This window comes from Phyllobates terribilis, unplaced genomic scaffold (genome assembly GCF_046119375.1).
Source record: "Phyllobates terribilis strain yellow unplaced genomic scaffold, ASM4611937v1 Scaffold_5__5_contigs__length_657084704, whole genome shotgun sequence".
Classification (NCBI taxonomy): domain Eukaryota; kingdom Metazoa; phylum Chordata; class Amphibia; order Anura; family Dendrobatidae; genus Phyllobates; species Phyllobates terribilis.
Genome location: NW_027362765.1, coordinates 652,747,594 through 652,763,894, shown reverse-complemented (window position 1 = coordinate 652,763,894; position 16,301 = coordinate 652,747,594). Strand labels below are relative to the sequence as shown.

The following is a 16,301-nucleotide window of genomic DNA, read 5'->3' as shown; positions in this document are numbered from 1 at the left end:
TTGACAACATGTCTTCTTAACGGGAGTCCAGGAGCTCATCTCCACAAATGGACTTTTCAGGATCCTTGGGTGGCTCCGTAGTTTGAAACCAATTCTGGTTATCGCTTCTCGGCCTTTTGGCTAAGATCAAGTGTAGTATCTGTTCTTATCAGTTTAATATCTGATACGTCCCCTATCTGGGGACCATATATTAAATGGATTTTTAGAACAGGGAGATGGAAAAAGAGCTTGCTCTGTCCACTCCACGCATTGACCTGGTATTGCAGTATCTCCAGGACCGGTGCACCCCTTCTTTAATGCAGTTTCTAAAATCAGAAAGAATTGAATTCAATGTTTTTTGTTCATTTTGCTTGTTTGTCGGATTTTGGGATGGACTCTTTGGCTTTGCTTTTCTTCTCCTCATTGGATTTTTCATGTTCAAAGTTGCAGAAGCCAGATTACAAGCTCATTTTGGTTCAACTTCAGCAACTGTGCATTGCATTGCCATGTAATGTGATGTAATGCTATCTTTCTAGCTCTCCCTTTTTACTTCCTTTTGGATAAACAGACATATTAGGCAAGCATTTTGGAGCTTTCACCTAAATAACTACAGGTGGTGAGATAAGCTGCACAATATAATTGACCTTTCAGTATATTGTTGCACACACACCATCTATTTAGCAAATGCCCTTGTTATCAACAGCAGCCTTTTAAACTCACCTGAGCTAACAGGTATGTGCGCTGGTTACTCTGCTGCGCTTAAAATTTCTTTTTTGGTTTGCTACAATGCCTTTTCTGAAACGTTGTCTCCTTCTGCTGGAACACTGACTTCTTTCATTTAATGCCTGCAGACTATAAAAGAGAACCCAACCCAAAAAGTTTGGTTGATTAGTCTGTGGCATTCTGTTAAACTGTTGCTTATGGCGGTCTCTGTGAGCTTCTCAGCGACATTCAGCCAGCCAGGTATCCTGCCTGCAGTAGATGGAATGTGGCAATGGAACGCTGGCTGCGCGTGTCATAATAGGCTCTGAGCCTTTATATACCTGTGCACAGCAGCAGCCACCTTCAGTCTGCTGCTGGACAGCCAGCAGCAGCAGCAGCAGGAGAGGTATGTAATCAGGAGCCCTCCTGCTAAGGGTAGACAGCTGCTCGTTCCACCCCACCCCCCGCCTTAATTGGTTCTCCTCCCTTCCAACGGTGTTGAGGCGGGTGGGAACAGCAGGGGGTGAAGGTGCTGTGTTTAAAGAGGTGGAGTTATGCAGATCTAAATCGCGTGGATTGCAGCAGCAGCAAGCCGAAAAGTGCAGGCATGTAAGGGATCTAGAGGTTGACAACATGTCTTCTTAACGGGAGTCCAGGAGCTCATCTCCACAAATGGACTTTTCAGGATCCTTGGGTGGCTCCGTAGTTTGAAACCAATTCTGGTTATCGCTTCTCGGCCTTTTGGCTAAGATCAAGTGTAGTATCTGTTCTTATCAGTTTAATATCTGATACGTCCCCTATCTGGGGACCATATATTAAATGGATTTTTAGAACAGGGAGATGGAAAAAGAGCTTGCTCTGTCCACTCCACGCATTGACCTGGTATTGCAGTATCTCCAGGACCGGTGCACCCCTTCTTTAATGCAGTTTCTAAAATCAGAAAGAATTGAATTCAATGTTTTTTGTTCATTTTGCTTGTTTGTCGGATTTTGGGATGGACTCTTTGGCTTTGCTTTTCTTCTCCTCATTGGATTTTTCATGTTCAAAGTTGCAGAAGCCAGATTACAAGCTCATTTTGGTTCAACTTCAGCAACTGTGCATTGCATTGCCATGTAATGTGATGCAATGCTATCTTTCTAGCTCTCCCTTTTTACTTCCTTTTGGATAAACAGACATATTAGGCAAGCATTTTGGAGCTTTCACCTAAATAACTACAGGTGGTGAGATAAGCTGCACAATATAATTGACCTTTCAGTATATTGTTGCACACACACCATCTATTTAGCAAATGCCCTTGTTATCAACAGCAGCCTTTTAAACTCACCTGAGCTAACAGGTATGTGCGCTGGTTACTCTGCTGCGCTTAAAATTTCTTTTTTGGTTTGCTACAATGCCTTTTCTGAAACGTTGTCTCCTTCTGCTGGAACACTGACTTCTTTCATTTAATGCCTGCAGACTATAAAAGAGAACCCAACCCAAAAAGTTTGGTTGATTAGTCTGTGGCATTCTGTTAAACTGTTGCTTATGGCGGTCTCTGTGAGCTTCTCAGCGACATTCAGCCAGCCAGGTATCCTGCCTGCAGTAGATGGAATGTGGCAATGGAACGCTGGCTGCGCGTGTCATAATAGGCTCTGAGCCTTTATATACCTGTGCACAGCAGCAGCCACCTTCAGTCTGCTGCTGGACAGCCAGCAGCAGCAGCAGCAGGAGAGGTATGTAATCAGGAGCCCTCCTGCTAAGGGTAGACAGCTGCTCGTTCCACCCCACCCCCCGCCTTAATTGGTTCTCCTCCCTTCCAACGGTGTTGAGGCGGGTGGGAACAGCAGGGGGTGAAGGTGCTGTGTTTAAAGAGGTGGAGTTATGCAGATCTAAAACGCGTGGATTGCAGCAGCAGCAAGCCGAAAAGTGCAGGCATGTAAGGGATCTAGAGGTTGACAACATGTCTTCTTAACGGGAGTCCAGGAGCTCATCTCCACAAATGGACTTTTCAGGATCCTTGGGTGGCTCCGTAGTTTGAAACCAATTCTGGTTATCGCTTCTCGGCCTTTTGGCTAAGATCAAGTGTAGTATCTGTTCTTATCAGTTTAATATCTGATACGTCCCCTATCTGGGGACCATATATTAAATGGATTTTTAGAACAGGGAGATGGAAAAAGAGCTTGCTCTGTCCACTCCACGCATTGACCTGGTATTGCAGTATCTCCAGGACCGGTGCACCCCTTCTTTAATGCAGTTTCTAAAATCAGAAAGAATTGAATTCAATGTTTTTTGTTCATTTTGCTTGTTTGTCGGATTTTGGGATGGACTCTTTGGCTTTGCTTTTCTTCTCCTCATTGGATTTTTCATGTTCAAAGTTGCAGAAGCCAGATTACAAGCTCATTTTGGTTCAACTTCAGCAACTGTGCATTGCATTGCCATGTAATGTGATGCAATGCTATCTTTCTAGCTCTCCCTTTTTACTTCCTTTTGGATAAACAGACATATTAGGCAAGCATTTTGGAGCTTTCACCTAAATAACTACAGGTGGTGAGATAAGCTGCACAATATAATTGACCTTTCAGTATATTGTTGCACACACACCATCTATTTAGCAAATGCCCTTGTTATCAACAGCAGCCTTTTAAACTCACCTGAGCTAACAGGTATGTGCGCTGGTTACTCTGCTGCGCTTAAAATTTCTTTTTTGGTTTGCTACAATGCCTTTTCTGAAACGTTGTCTCCTTCTGCTGGAACACTGACTTCTTTCATTTAATGCCTGCAGACTATAAAAGAGAACCCAACCCAAAAAGTTTGGTTGATTAGTCTGTGGCATTCTGTTAAACTGTTGCTTATGGCGGTCTCTGTGAGCTTCTCAGCGACATTCAGCCAGCCAGGTATCCTGCCTGCAGTAGATGGAATGTGGCAATGGAACGCTGGCTGCGCGTGTCATAATAGGCTCTGAGCCTTTATATACCTGTGCACAGCAGCAGCCACCTTCAGTCTGCTGCTGGACAGCCAGCAGCAGCAGCAGGAGAGGTATGTAATCAGGAGCCCTCCTGCTAAGGGTAGACAGCTGCTCGTTCCACCCCACCCCCCGCCTTAATTGGTTCTCCTCCCTTCCAACGGTGTTGAGGCGGGTGGGAACAGCAGGGGGTGAAGGTGCTGTGTTTAAAGAGGTGGAGTTATGCAGATCTAAAACGCGTGGATTGCAGCAGCAGCAAGCCGAAAAGTGCAGGCATGTAAGGGATCTAGAGGTTGACAACATGTCTTCTTAACGGGAGTCCAGGAGCTCATCTCCACAAATGGACTTTTCAGGATCCTTGGGTGGCTCCGTAGTTTGAAACCAATTCTGGTTATCGCTTCTCGGCCTTTTGGCTAAGATCAAGTGTAGTATCTGTTCTTATCAGTTTAATATCTGATACGTCCCCTATCTGGGGACCATATATTAAATGGATTTTTAGAACAGGGAGATGGAAAAAGAGCTTGCTCTGTCCACTCCACGCATTGACCTGGTATTGCAGTATCTCCAGGACCGGTGCACCCCTTCTTTAATGCAGTTTCTAAAATCAGAAAGAATTGAATTCAATGTTTTTTGTTCATTTTGCTTGTTTGTCGGATTTTGGGATGGACTCTTTGGCTTTGCTTTTCTTCTCCTCATTGGATTTTTCATGTTCAAAGTTGCAGAAGCCAGATTACAAGCTCATTTTGGTTCAACTTCAGCAACTGTGCATTGCATTGCCATGTAATGTGATGCAATGCTATCTTTCTAGCTCTCCCTTTTTACTTCCTTTTGGATAAACAGACATATTAGGCAAGCATTTTGGAGCTTTCACCTAAATAACTACAGGTGGTGAGATAAGCTGCACAATATAATTGACCTTTCAGTATATTGTTGCACACACACCATCTATTTAGCAAATGCCCTTGTTATCAACAGCAGCCTTTTAAACTCACCTGAACTAACAGGTATGTGCGCTGGTTACTCTGCTGCGCTTAAAATTTCTTTTTTGGTTTGCTACAATGCCTTTTCTGAAACGTTGTCTCCTTCTGCTGGAACACTGACTTCTTTCATTTAATGCCTGCAGACTATAAAAGAGAACCCAACCCAAAAAGTTTGGTTGATTAGTCTGTGGCATTCTGTTAAACTGTTGCTTATGGCGGTCTCTGTGAGCTTCTCAGCGACATTCAGCCAGCCAGGTATCCTGCCTGCAGTAGATGGAATGTGGCAATGGAACGCTGGCTGCGCGTGTCATAATAGGCTCTGAGCCTTTATATACCTGTGCACAGCAGCAGCCACCTTCAGTCTGCTGCTGGACAGCCAGCAGCAGCAGCAGCAGGAGAGGTATGTAATCAGGAGCCCTCCTGCTAAGGGTAGACAGCTGCTCGTTCCACCCCACCCCCCGCCTTAATTGGTTCTCCTCCCTTCCAACGGTGTTGAGGCGGGTGGGAACAGCAGGGGGTGAAGGTGCTGTGTTTAAAGAGGTGGAGTTATGCAGATCTAAAACGCGTGGATTGCAGCAGCAGCAAGCCGAAAAGTGCAGGCATGTAAGGGATCTAGAGGTTGACAACATGTCTTCTTAACGGGAGTCCAGGAGCTCATCTCCACAAATGGACTTTTCAGGATCCTTGGGTGGCTCCGTAGTTTGAAACCAATTCTGGTTATCGCTTCTCGGCCTTTTGGCTAAGATCAAGTGTAGTATCTGTTCTTATCAGTTTAATATCTGATACGTCCCCTATCTGGGGACCATATATTAAATGGATTTTTAGAACAGGGAGATGGAAAAAGAGCTTGCTCTGTCCACTCCACGCATTGACCTGGTATTGCAGTATCTCCAGGACCGGTGCACCCCTTCTTTTTTGCAGTTTCTAAAATCAGAAAGAATTAAATTCAATGTTTTTTGTTCATTTTGCTTGTTTGTCGGATTTTGGGATGGACTCTTTGGCTTTGCTTTTCTTCTCCTCATTGGATTTTTCATGTTCAAAGTTGCAGAAGCCAGATTACAAGCTCATTTTGGTTCAACTTCAGCAACTGTGCATTGCATTGCCATGTAATGTGATGCAATGCTATCTTTCTAGCTCTCCCTTTTTACTTCCTTTTGGATAAACAGACATATTAGGCAAGCATTTTGGAGCTTTCACCTAAATAACTACAGGTGGTGAGATAAGCTGCACAATATAATTGACCTTTCAGTATATTGTTGCACACACACCATCTATTTAGCAAATGCCCTTGTTATCAACAGCAGCCTTTTAAACTCACCTGAGCTAACAGGTATGTGCGCTGGTTACTCTGCTGCGCTTAAAATTTCTTTTTTGGTTTGCTACAATGCCTTTTCTGAAACGTTGTCTCCTTCTGCTGGAACACTGACTTCTTTCATTTAATGCCTGCAGACTATAAAAGAGAACCCAACCCAAAAAGTTTGGTTGATTACTCTGTGGCATTCTGTTAAACTGTTGCTTATGGCGGTCTCTGTGAGCTTCTCAGCGACATTCAGCCAGCCAGGTATCCTGCCTGCAGTAGATGGAATGTGGCAATGGAACGCTGGCTGCGCGTGTCATAATAGGCTCTGAGCCTTTATATACCTGTGCACAGCAGCAGCCACCTTCAGTCTGCTGCTGGACAGCCAGCAGCAGCAGCAGCAGGAGAGGTATGTAATCAGGAGCCCTCCTGCTAAGGGTAGACAGCTGCTCATTCCACCCCACCCCCCGCCTTAATTGGTTCTCCTCCCTTCCAACGGTGTTGAGGCGGGTGGGAACAGCAGGGGGTGAAGGTGCTGTGTTTAAAGAGGTGGAGTTATGCAGATCTAAAACGCGTGGATTGCAGCAGCAGCAAGCCGAAAAGTGCAGGCATGTAAGGGATCTAGAGGTTGACAACATGTCTTCTTAACGGGAGTCCAGGAGCTCATCTCCACAAATGGACTTTTCAGGATCCTTGGGTGGCTCCGTAGTTTGAAACCAATTCTGGTTATCGCTTCTCGGCCTTTTGGCTAAGATCAAGTGTAGTATCTGTTCTTATCAGTTTAATATCTGATATGTCCCCTATCTGGGGACCATATATTAAATGGATTTTTAGAACAGGGAGATGGAAAAAGAGCTTGCTCTGTCCACTCCACGCATTGACCTGGTATTGCAGTATCTCCAGGACCGGTGCACCCCTTCTTTAATGCAGTTTCTAAAATCAGAAAGAATTGAATTCAATGTTTTTTGTTCATTTTGCTTGTTTGTCGGATTTTGGGATGGACTCTTTGGCTTTGCTTTTCTTCTCCTCATTGGATTTTTCATGTTCAAAGTTGCAGAAGCCAGATTACAAGCTCATTTTGGTTCAACTTCAGCAACTGTGCATTGCATTGCCATGTAATGTGATGCAATGCTATCTTTCTAGCTCTCCCTTTTTACTTCCTTTTGGATAAACAGACATATTAGGCAAGCATTTTGGAGCTTTCACCTAAATAACTACAGGTGGTGAGATAAGCTGCACAATATAATTGACCTTTCAGTATATTGTTGCACACACACCATCTATTTAGCAAATGCCCTTGTTATCAACAGCAGCCTTTTAAACTCACCTGAGCTAACAGGTATGTGCGCTGGTTACTCTGCTGCGCTTAAAATTTCTTTTTTGGTTTGCTACAATGCCTTTTCTGAAACGTTGTCTCCTTCTGCTGGAACACTGACTTCTTTCATTTAATGCCTGCAGACTATAAAAGAGAACCCAACCCAAAAAGTTTGGTTGATTACTCTGTGGCATTCTGTTAAACTGTTGCTTATGGCGGTCTCTGTGAGCTTCTCAGCGACATTCAGCCAGCCAGGTATCCTGCCTGCAGTAGATGGAATGTGGCAATGGAACGCTGGCTGCGCGTGTCATAATAGGCTCTGAGCCTTTATATACCTGTGCACAGCAGCAGCCACCTTCAGTCTGCTGCTGGACAGCCAGCAGCAGCAGCAGCAGGAGAGGTATGTAATCAGGAGCCCTCCTGCTAAGGGTAGACAGCTGCTCATTCCACCCCACCCCCCGCCTTAATTGGTTCTCCTCCCTTCCAACGGTGTTGAGGCGGGTGGGAACAGCAGGGGGTGAAGGTGCTGTGTTTAAAGAGGTGGAGTTATGCAGATCTAAAACGCGTGGATTGCAGCAGCAGCAAGCCGAAAAGTGCAGGCATGTAAGGGATCTAGAGGTTGACAACATGTCTTCTTAACGGGAGTCCAGGAGCTCATCTCCACAAATGGACTTTTCAGGATCCTTGGGTGGCTCCGTAGTTTGAAACCAATTCTGGTTATCGCTTCTCGGCCTTTTGGCTAAGATCAAGTGTAGTATCTGTTCTTATCAGTTTAATATCTGATATGTCCCCTATCTGGGGACCATATATTAAATGGATTTTTAGAACAGGGAGATGGAAAAAGAGCTTGCTCTGTCCACTCCACGCATTGACCTGGTATTGCAGTATCTCCAGGACCGGTGCACCCCTTCTTTAATGCAGTTTCTAAAATCAGAAAGAATTGAATTCAATGTTTTTTGTTCATTTTGCTTGTTTGTCGGATTTTGGGATGGACTCTTTGGCTTTGCTTTTCTTCTCCTCATTGGATTTTTCATGTTCAAAGTTGCAGAAGCCAGATTACAAGCTCATTTTGGTTCAACTTCAGCAACTGTGCATTGCATTGCCATGTAATGTGATGCAATGCTATCTTTCTAGCTCTCCCTTTTTACTTCCTTTTGGATAAACAGACATATTAGGCAAGCATTTTGGAGCTTTCACCTAAATAACTACAGGTGGTGAGATAAGCTGCACAATATAATTGACCTTTCAGTATATTGTTGCACACACACCATCTATTTAGCAAATGCCCTTGTTATCAACAGCAGCCTTTTAAACTCACCTGAGCTAACAGGTATGTGCGCTGGTTACTCTGCTGCGCTTAAAATTTCTTTTTTGGTTTGCTACAATGCCTTTTCTGAAACGTTGTCTCCTTCTGCTGGAACACTGACTTCTTTCATTTAATGCCTGCAGACTATAAAAGAGAACCCAACCCAAAAAGTTTGGTTGATTAGTCTGTGGCATTCTGTTAAACTGTTGCTTATGGCGGTCTCTGTGAGCTTCTCAGCGACATTCAGCCAGCCAGGTATCCTGCCTGCAGTAGATGGAATGTGGCAATGGAACGCTGGCTGCGCGTGTCATAATAGGCTCTGAGCCTTTATATACCTGTGCACAGCAGCAGCCACCTTCAGTCTGCTGCTGGACAGCCAGCAGCAGCAGCAGCAGGAGAGGTATGTAATCAGGAGCCCTCCTGCTAAGGGTAGACAGCTGCTCGTTCCACCCCACCCCCCGCCTTAATTGGTTCTCCTCCCTTCCAACGGTGTTGAGGCGGGTGGGAACAGCAGGGGGTGAAGGTGCTGTGTTTAAAGAGGTGGAGTTATGCAGATCTAAAACGCGTGGATTGCAGCAGCAGCAAGCCGAAAAGTGCAGGCATGTAAGGGATCTAGAGGTTGACAACATGTCTTCTTAACGGGAGTCCAGGAGCTCATCTCCACAAATGGACTTTTCAGGATCCTTGGGTGGCTCCGTAGTTTGAAACCAATTCTGGTTATCGCTTCTCGGCCTTTTGGCTAAGATCAAGTGTAGTATCTGTTCTTATCAGTTTAATATCTGATACGTCCCCTATCTGGGGACCATATATTAAATGGATTTTTAGAACAGGGAGATGGAAAAAGAGCTTGCTCTGTCCACTCCACGCATTGACCTGGTATTGCAGTATCTCCAGGACCGGTGCACCCCTTCTTTAATGCAGTTTCTAAAATCAGAAAGAATTGAATTCAATGTTTTTTGTTCATTTTGCTTGTTTGTCGGATTTTGGGATGGACTCTTTGGCTTTGCTTTTCTTCTCCTCATTGGATTTTTCATGTTCAAAGTTGCAGAAGCCAGATTACAAGCTCATTTTGGTTCAACTTCAGCAACTGTGCATTGCATTGCCATGTAATGTGATGCAATGCTATCTTTCTAGCTCTCCCTTTTTACTTCCTTTTGGATAAACAGACATATTAGGCAAGCATTTTGGAGCTTTCACCTAAATAACTACAGGTGGTGAGATAAGCTGCACAATATAATTGACCTTTCAGTATATTGTTGCACACACACCATCTATTTAGCAAATGCCCTTGTTATCAACAGCAGCCTTTTAAACTCACCTGAGCTAACAGGTATGTGCGCTGGTTACTCTGCTGCGCTTAAAATTTCTTTTTTGGTTTGCTACAATGCCTTTTCTGAAACGTTGTCTCCTTCTGCTGGAACACTGACTTCTTTCATTTAATGCCTGCAGACTATAAAAGAGAACCCAACCCAAAAAGTTTGGTTGATTAGTCTGTGGCATTCTGTTAAACTGTTGCTTATGGCGGTCTCTGTGAGCTTCTCAGCGACATTCAGCCAGCCAGGTATCCTGCCTGCAGTAGATGGAATGTGGCAATGGAACGCTGGCTGCGCGTGTCATAATAGGCTCTGAGCCTTTATATACCTGTGCACAGCAGCAGCCACCTTCAGTCTGCTGCTGGACAGCCAGCAGCAGCAGCAGCAGGAGAGGTATGTAATCAGGAGCCCTCCTGCTAAGGGTAGACAGCTGCTCGTTCCACCCCACCCCCCGCCTTAATTGGTTCTCCTCCCTTCCAACGGTGTTGAGGCGGGTGGGAACAGCAGGGGTGAAGGTGCTGTGTTTAAAGAGGTGGAGTTATGCAGATCTAAAACGCGTGGATTGCAGCAGCAGCAAGCCGAAAAGTGCAGGCATGTAAGGGATCTAGAGGTTGACAACATGTCTTCTTAACGGGAGTCCAGGAGCTCATCTCCACAAATGGACTTTTCAGGATCCTTGGGTGGCTCCGTAGTTTGAAACCAATTCTGGTTATCGCTTCTCGGCCTTTTGGCTGCGATCGTATGACTGTACCTTGATTGGTGCGAGTCTCCTGGAGGAATCCGGACCCTTTTGTGGAGGATTTTCTGCTTTTTCCTGTGGTATTCCATACCGACAGAATCCAAGATGTCTTTTGTGAAGAACACCATCCGTTTGTCCGTGGATCCATCTGACCAGAACAAGAACAACGTGGTTTTCATTGTCCAAGACATCGTTGAAGGCAAAGCTGGAGCAAGACGTTCTGAGATCTTCAGTGTCAACGAATTTTCACGTCAAGGTAATTATGACGTTACCTTTATGGACCAGGATGTTTGCCTTAATGTCTTTGAATGGCTCCGTGGTCACTCTAGTGACCCCTGCTTGGAAGGAGTTAGATGGGAACCTTTGTTTGGTCTGCAAGAAAAGGAGGTGACTGTGACTGTCTATAACCCTTTTACAGACCCTGAGCTGCTGGAGTGCTTCCTCTCTCGCTACTGTGAATATGTGCGGAAGGGAGTGAAGCAAGTCAATTGTCTAGGAATCTTTAACTGTCAGTATAAATTCCGTGTGAAATTGAAAAGGGATCCTGACAGTGTGGGGGGCTTTAGACACCCTCCATCAAATTTTTCCGTTGCAGGCCATAGAGGTTTCCTCTTTTACCCAGGCCAGCCCATGTTTTGCCGTAGATGCTTTTCTTTCGGACATACCATGGTAACATGCCTTAAAGGGCAGTGTTGCCGAAATTGCAGAAAGGAGGGGCATATGGCCAACCAGTGTCCAGAGGCCAAGTCCTGTGATGTCTGTGGGAGTAGTGATCACATGTATAAGGACTGTCCTATGAGTGCACCTAGACGTTCTGATAAAGAACAGAAGGAGGAGGAGCTGGAGAGGAGGCAGATGGCAAGCGCACTGAAAGTGCTGGAAAGATTGGAGAGGGAGGAGAGAGAGGGAAGGAGGCGGGAAACTGGTAGAGCCTCTCCCTCTACGGCGCCAGAGGAGGTGTCCCTGAGACCATGTTCTTCTTCTGCTGAAGAAATGAGGAAGAAGCGGAGGGAAGAAAAGGAGTTCTGGAGGGAAGTGGCAAAGGTGGAGAAAAAGGCAGTGTCTGCGAGAATATCTAGGAAAGTGGTGGAAGCAGAGCTGCCTGAGATGATGACTTTTGGAGAGGCAATGGACGCAACAGGATGTGAAGTGCAAATCTCGGAACCCGACAGTCCTGAACACCCTTCGGGTCCTGAAAACATTGAAGATTTTTCTTCGGAGGATGATAGGGGTGCAAAGAAGAGTCGTAGGGAGGATGGTGGGGGCAGTGATGATGCAGATTTTAGTGAGCCTCAGAGGAAGATCAGAACTGCCAGAATGAGGAGTGTGGCTGGTGAAGCCAGCGGGTCGGAAACCAGCTGTTCTGTTCTGATGGCGGAGGAGGATAGTGGTGGTGCTGGATAGTGTCACCATATAATATTGTAAATGTTTTTTCTTTTTGTCCTCTTGTGAGCTTTGGTTTAGGCCAAAGGCTATTTCTTTGTGTAATTGGTGAAGGAGTAGAAGTATTATGGGATTTACCATAGTGTCCCAAAACGTAAGAGTGTTTAAAAGTAAAGTAAGAAGAGCTGGTATTTTTGAGTTTTTAGCTATGCAAAATGCATCTATTTTTTGTTTACAAGAATGTGGGGTAGTGGATGGTGTGAAAGGGGATGAATGGTCTTATGGAGCGTCTGTGTGGTCGGGGAGTGCATGTAATAAGAATGATGGTGTGGGTATTTTGGTTAAAGGAAGGGAGGTTGTTTTGAGTGATTATTTGGTTATTGAGGTGGGGAGATGTATCCTTGCTAATTTTGTATACAAGAATGTAAAGTTTTGTGTTATTAATGTTTATGCGCCAGTTGAAAAAAATGAGCGCAAAAATTTATTTGAAAAAATTAAGCTTTTTGTTCCAGGAAGAATACCTGTGGTAATTGTGGGTGATATGAACTGTGATGTGGGGAGAGTGAATGTGGATGTGTCTGGGAAAGCATTATTGGAGTTAGTGAATGATTTTGGGTTGTGTGATATGCAGCGCGTGTGTAACATGAATCCTTTGTTGAACACTTTCTTTTCTGAGAGTGGTAGGGTACAATCCAGATTGGATTATTGTTTTATTTCTAAAAATATGGTTTCTGTTAATTATAGGCAGGAAAACGTTCTTTTTTCAGATCATGTGTGTATGTTGTGTGAGTTGGATATAAAAGTTGATGGAGTGTTTGGGAGAGGATTGTGGAAGTTAAATGTTAAACTGTTAGAGAATGAAGATGTGAGAAAGGAGTATGAAAGGCGGTATGAAGAATGGTGTAAGCATAAAAATGAGTTTGGGAATGTTTGTGAGTGGTGGGACTGGGTGAAGAAACAAACAAAAATGTTCTTTAAAAATTTAGGATACAAGTATGCAGCAATTAAAAGAGAGAGTTTTGTTAAACTGAACGCGCGGTTGAGCGTTTTGTATAAGTTAAGGGAAGGAGGAGTTGAGGTGGAGGAGGATATTTTAGAGGTAAAAAAAGAGATTAGTGAGTTTTTGTTGGAGAGAGGGAGAAGCATAGTGTTTAGGGCAAAGATTGATAAGATGGAGCAGGATGAGAAATGTTCTCGGTTTTTCTTTAAAAAAGTTTTTGGAAAGAAACAGAGTATGAGCGTGGTGTATGGAGCAGATGGAAGTGAGGTGAGTGGAGAGGATATGTGTGAAGAGGTGGCTAAGTTTTATGAGGATCTGTATGCAGTGAAACAGAGGGATGAATGTTTGGAGAATGATGTTTTGAGTGTGTTAGAGAGTAAGTTGAGTGAAGCAGAAAGAGAGAGAGTGATGGGTGAGGTGACTGGTGATGAGGTATGGAAGGTTATGTGTAGTATGGCTTTGAATAAGACGCCGGGGGAGGATGGCCTCCCAGTAGAATTTTATCGTGTGATGTGGGGTGTGATTGGTAAGGACTTTGTGGATGTATGTAAGTATATGTGGGGAAACATGGAGGTGACTGAGAGTATGCGTGCAGGTTTGGTTGTGTTAATTCCTAAGAAAGGGGATTTGAAAAGTCTGAGGAATTGGAGGCCAATAACGTTACTTAATTGTGATTATAAAATCTATGCAAAACTTATGGCTAATAGGATGCATGATGTGATAGAGAGTGTGATTGGGGATGAGCAGTGTTGTGCGGTACCTGGGAGGCGGATTCATGAGTGTGTGTGTATGTTAAGAGATTGTCTATGGGATTGCATGGGTCGTAAGAAGAGTGTATTTTTGTTAAGTTTGGATTTTGAAAAGGCTTATGATAGGTTGTCGCATGGTTTTTTGTTCAGAGTGTTGTTAAAAATGGGTTTTCCGGCTGATTTTGTTGGGCGAGTGAGAAGTTTGTATGCGGGTGTTTATAGCTGTGTTTTAATGAATGGGTATGTGGGTAGGAAAGTGAATGTGTTTTCGGGTGTGCGACAGGGGTGTCCTTTGTCCCCTGTAGCATTTATTTGTGCAATTGAGCCATTGTTGTGTATGCTGAGGAAAGATAAGGTAATTCGTGGTGTGCAAGTGCCGGGAGGTGGAGGAAAAGAATGGAAGGTGAGTGGTTATATGGATGACGTGTGTGTATTATGTGATTCTGAATGTTCGGTGAGGCGGGTGAAGTTGTTAGTGTCTATTTTTTGTGGTGCATCTGCGTTTAAAGTGAATTGGGAAAAGAGTGAGTGTAAGGGTTTTGGAGGCGGAAGTTTAAGTAGGGATGTAGGTGTGAATGTAGTGAATGGACCTATTAAAGTTTTGGGTGTGAAGTTTTCAGAGAGTTTGGATGGGAAAGAAAGTTGGGATGATGCGAAAGGAAAAGTTGAGCAGAAGTTGAATTTTTGGAAATTGAGGAGTTTATCCTTTTTTGGGAAGATTTTAATTGTTAAGAGTGTGGTGTTGCCAATATTTTTATATATTGCGGTAGTATTTCCACCAGGATATATGTGTATGAGAAGCTTGAATAGAATTTTATTTGTTTTTTTGTGGAACTCGAAAATGGAGAGAGCTAGGAGAGAAATTTTGGTTAAAAGAGTGGAAAAAGGTGGTTTGGGTTTTCCGAATTTGGACGTGTTTTTTGGTGTGAATATCGTTGTGTTTGTTTTGAAAGTGATTAGGGCGGATGGAAAGTTTTCATCTATGTGTAGGTATTTATTTGGAGCGTATTTGTTTCGTTTAAAGTGGCAAGAAAGGGATTTGCGATGTCCGATTGCTTTTGAGATGCCTGTATGGTATGTGTGGGTTTATAAGTTTTTTGTGAGGTATGAACTGTGTGATGCAGATGTGAGATTGCTGGAGAATAAGAAGGCTATGTATAGGATGATTGAATGTAGAGAGGTAGAATGTGGAATAAATATGGTTAGGGGTGGTGATGTGCAGAAGGTTTGGAAGAAAGTGCGGATGAGTGGTATGACCAACAAACAGAGTGAAGTTGTGTGGCAGTCTTTACATGGAGTATTACCTGTGAGAGAATTTCAGAGGAATAGAGGTTTGGTGAGGAGTGAAATGTGTCCAAGAAATGGCTGTGGTGGAAGGGAAAGTGTGTTGCATGTTTTTTGGAATTGCCAGTATGCTAGAGATGTGATTGGGAGAATGGGGCCTTTGTGTAAAGAATTGTGTGGTGTGAATTTGTTGTCTTTTGAGTTGTTTATGTTTGGTTTGGGAATATGTGATGGGACGAAGGAAAGAGTCTTGTGGTTGATGCTTGCATGTATAAAGGAAGTGTTATGGGATGTGAGGAATGTGTATGTGTTTAAAAGGAAGGAAATTGCTGTAAAGGATAGTGTGAAGGTGATTTTGGGGAAGATGTATGTGTGTTTCCTATGGGACAAAAAGAGGAGAGGGGAAGTGGATGCGGAGGGAATATGGAAAGTTAAAAAGTGGAGATATATTGTTAGTACCTCTTGATTTTTGTTATTGTTGTTTTGAAATATGAAATAAATATTTCCGATGATGATGGGGACAGCAAATTGCGTATTGGATTTGACGCAGCTGTTTTGATGGAATTTTCCTTTGTCTGGTTTCCATAGACTGTGGAATTTCCTCGTCTGAGGAGAAAAAAAAAAAAAAAAAAAAATCTGTTCTTATCAGTTTAATATCTGATACGTCCCCTATCTGGGGACCATATATTAAATGGATTTTTAGAACAGGGAGATGGAAAAAGAGCTTGCTCTGTCCACTCCACGCATTGACCTGGTATTGCAGTATCTCCAGGACTGGTGCACCCCTTCTTTAATGCAGTTTCTAAAATCAGAAAGAATTGAATTCAATGTTTTTTGTTCATTTTGCTTGTTTGTCGGATTTTGGGATGGACTCTTTGGCTTTGCTTTTCTTCTCCTCATTGGATTTTTCATGTTCAAAGTTGCAGAAGCCAGATTACAAGCTCATTTTGGTTCAACTTCAGCAACTGTGCATTGCATTGCCATGTAATGTGATGCAATGCTATCTTTCTAGCTCTCCCTTTTTACTTCCTTTTGGATAAACAGACATATTAGGCAAGCATTTTGGAGCTTTCACCTAAATAACTACAGGTGGTGAGATAAGCTGCACAATATAATTGACCTTTCAGTATATTGTTGCACACACACCATCTATTTAGCAAATGCCCTTGTTATCAACAGCAGCCTTTTAAACTCACCTGAGCTAACAGGTATGTGCGCTGGTTACTCTGCTGCGCTTAAAATTTCTTTTTTGGTTTGCTACAATGCCTTTTCTGAAACGTTGTCTCCCTCTGCTGGAACACTGACTTCTTTCA

At 43.7% G+C, this 16,301-nt stretch overlaps 9 non-coding genes across 9 annotated transcripts; all 9 read left to right on the top strand.

The window, feature by feature from the left end:
• The first annotated feature begins 100 nt into the window (after window positions 1–100).
• On the top strand, window positions 101–291 carry LOC141274865 (U2 spliceosomal RNA). Its single transcript, XR_012323127.1, has one exon. It is a non-coding gene; the product is annotated as a U2 spliceosomal RNA (small nuclear RNA).
• A 1,115-nt stretch (window positions 292–1,406) lies between these two features.
• LOC141274864 (U2 spliceosomal RNA) lies at window positions 1,407–1,597 on the top strand. The gene has a single exon (XR_012323126.1). It is a non-coding gene; the product is annotated as a U2 spliceosomal RNA (small nuclear RNA).
• Window positions 1,598–2,712: 1,115 nt separating this feature from the next.
• LOC141274863 (U2 spliceosomal RNA) lies at window positions 2,713–2,903 on the top strand. The gene has a single exon (XR_012323125.1). It is a non-coding gene; the product is annotated as a U2 spliceosomal RNA (small nuclear RNA).
• A 1,112-nt stretch (window positions 2,904–4,015) lies between these two features.
• LOC141274862 (U2 spliceosomal RNA) lies at window positions 4,016–4,206 on the top strand. Its single transcript, XR_012323124.1, has one exon. It is a non-coding gene; the product is annotated as a U2 spliceosomal RNA (small nuclear RNA).
• A 1,115-nt stretch (window positions 4,207–5,321) lies between these two features.
• LOC141274861 (U2 spliceosomal RNA) lies at window positions 5,322–5,512 on the top strand. Its single transcript, XR_012323123.1, has one exon. It is a non-coding gene; the product is annotated as a U2 spliceosomal RNA (small nuclear RNA).
• A 1,115-nt stretch (window positions 5,513–6,627) lies between these two features.
• On the top strand, window positions 6,628–6,818 carry LOC141274156 (U2 spliceosomal RNA). The gene has a single exon (XR_012322445.1). It is a non-coding gene; the product is annotated as a U2 spliceosomal RNA (small nuclear RNA).
• Window positions 6,819–7,933: 1,115 nt separating this feature from the next.
• On the top strand, window positions 7,934–8,124 carry LOC141274144 (U2 spliceosomal RNA). Its single transcript, XR_012322434.1, has one exon. It is a non-coding gene; the product is annotated as a U2 spliceosomal RNA (small nuclear RNA).
• Window positions 8,125–9,239: 1,115 nt separating this feature from the next.
• On the top strand, window positions 9,240–9,430 carry LOC141274859 (U2 spliceosomal RNA). Its single transcript, XR_012323121.1, has one exon. It is a non-coding gene; the product is annotated as a U2 spliceosomal RNA (small nuclear RNA).
• Window positions 9,431–15,584: 6,154 nt separating this feature from the next.
• LOC141150716 (U2 spliceosomal RNA) lies at window positions 15,585–15,776 on the top strand. The gene has a single exon (XR_012246842.1). It is a non-coding gene; the product is annotated as a U2 spliceosomal RNA (small nuclear RNA).
• The last annotated feature ends 525 nt before the right edge of the window (window positions 15,777–16,301 follow it).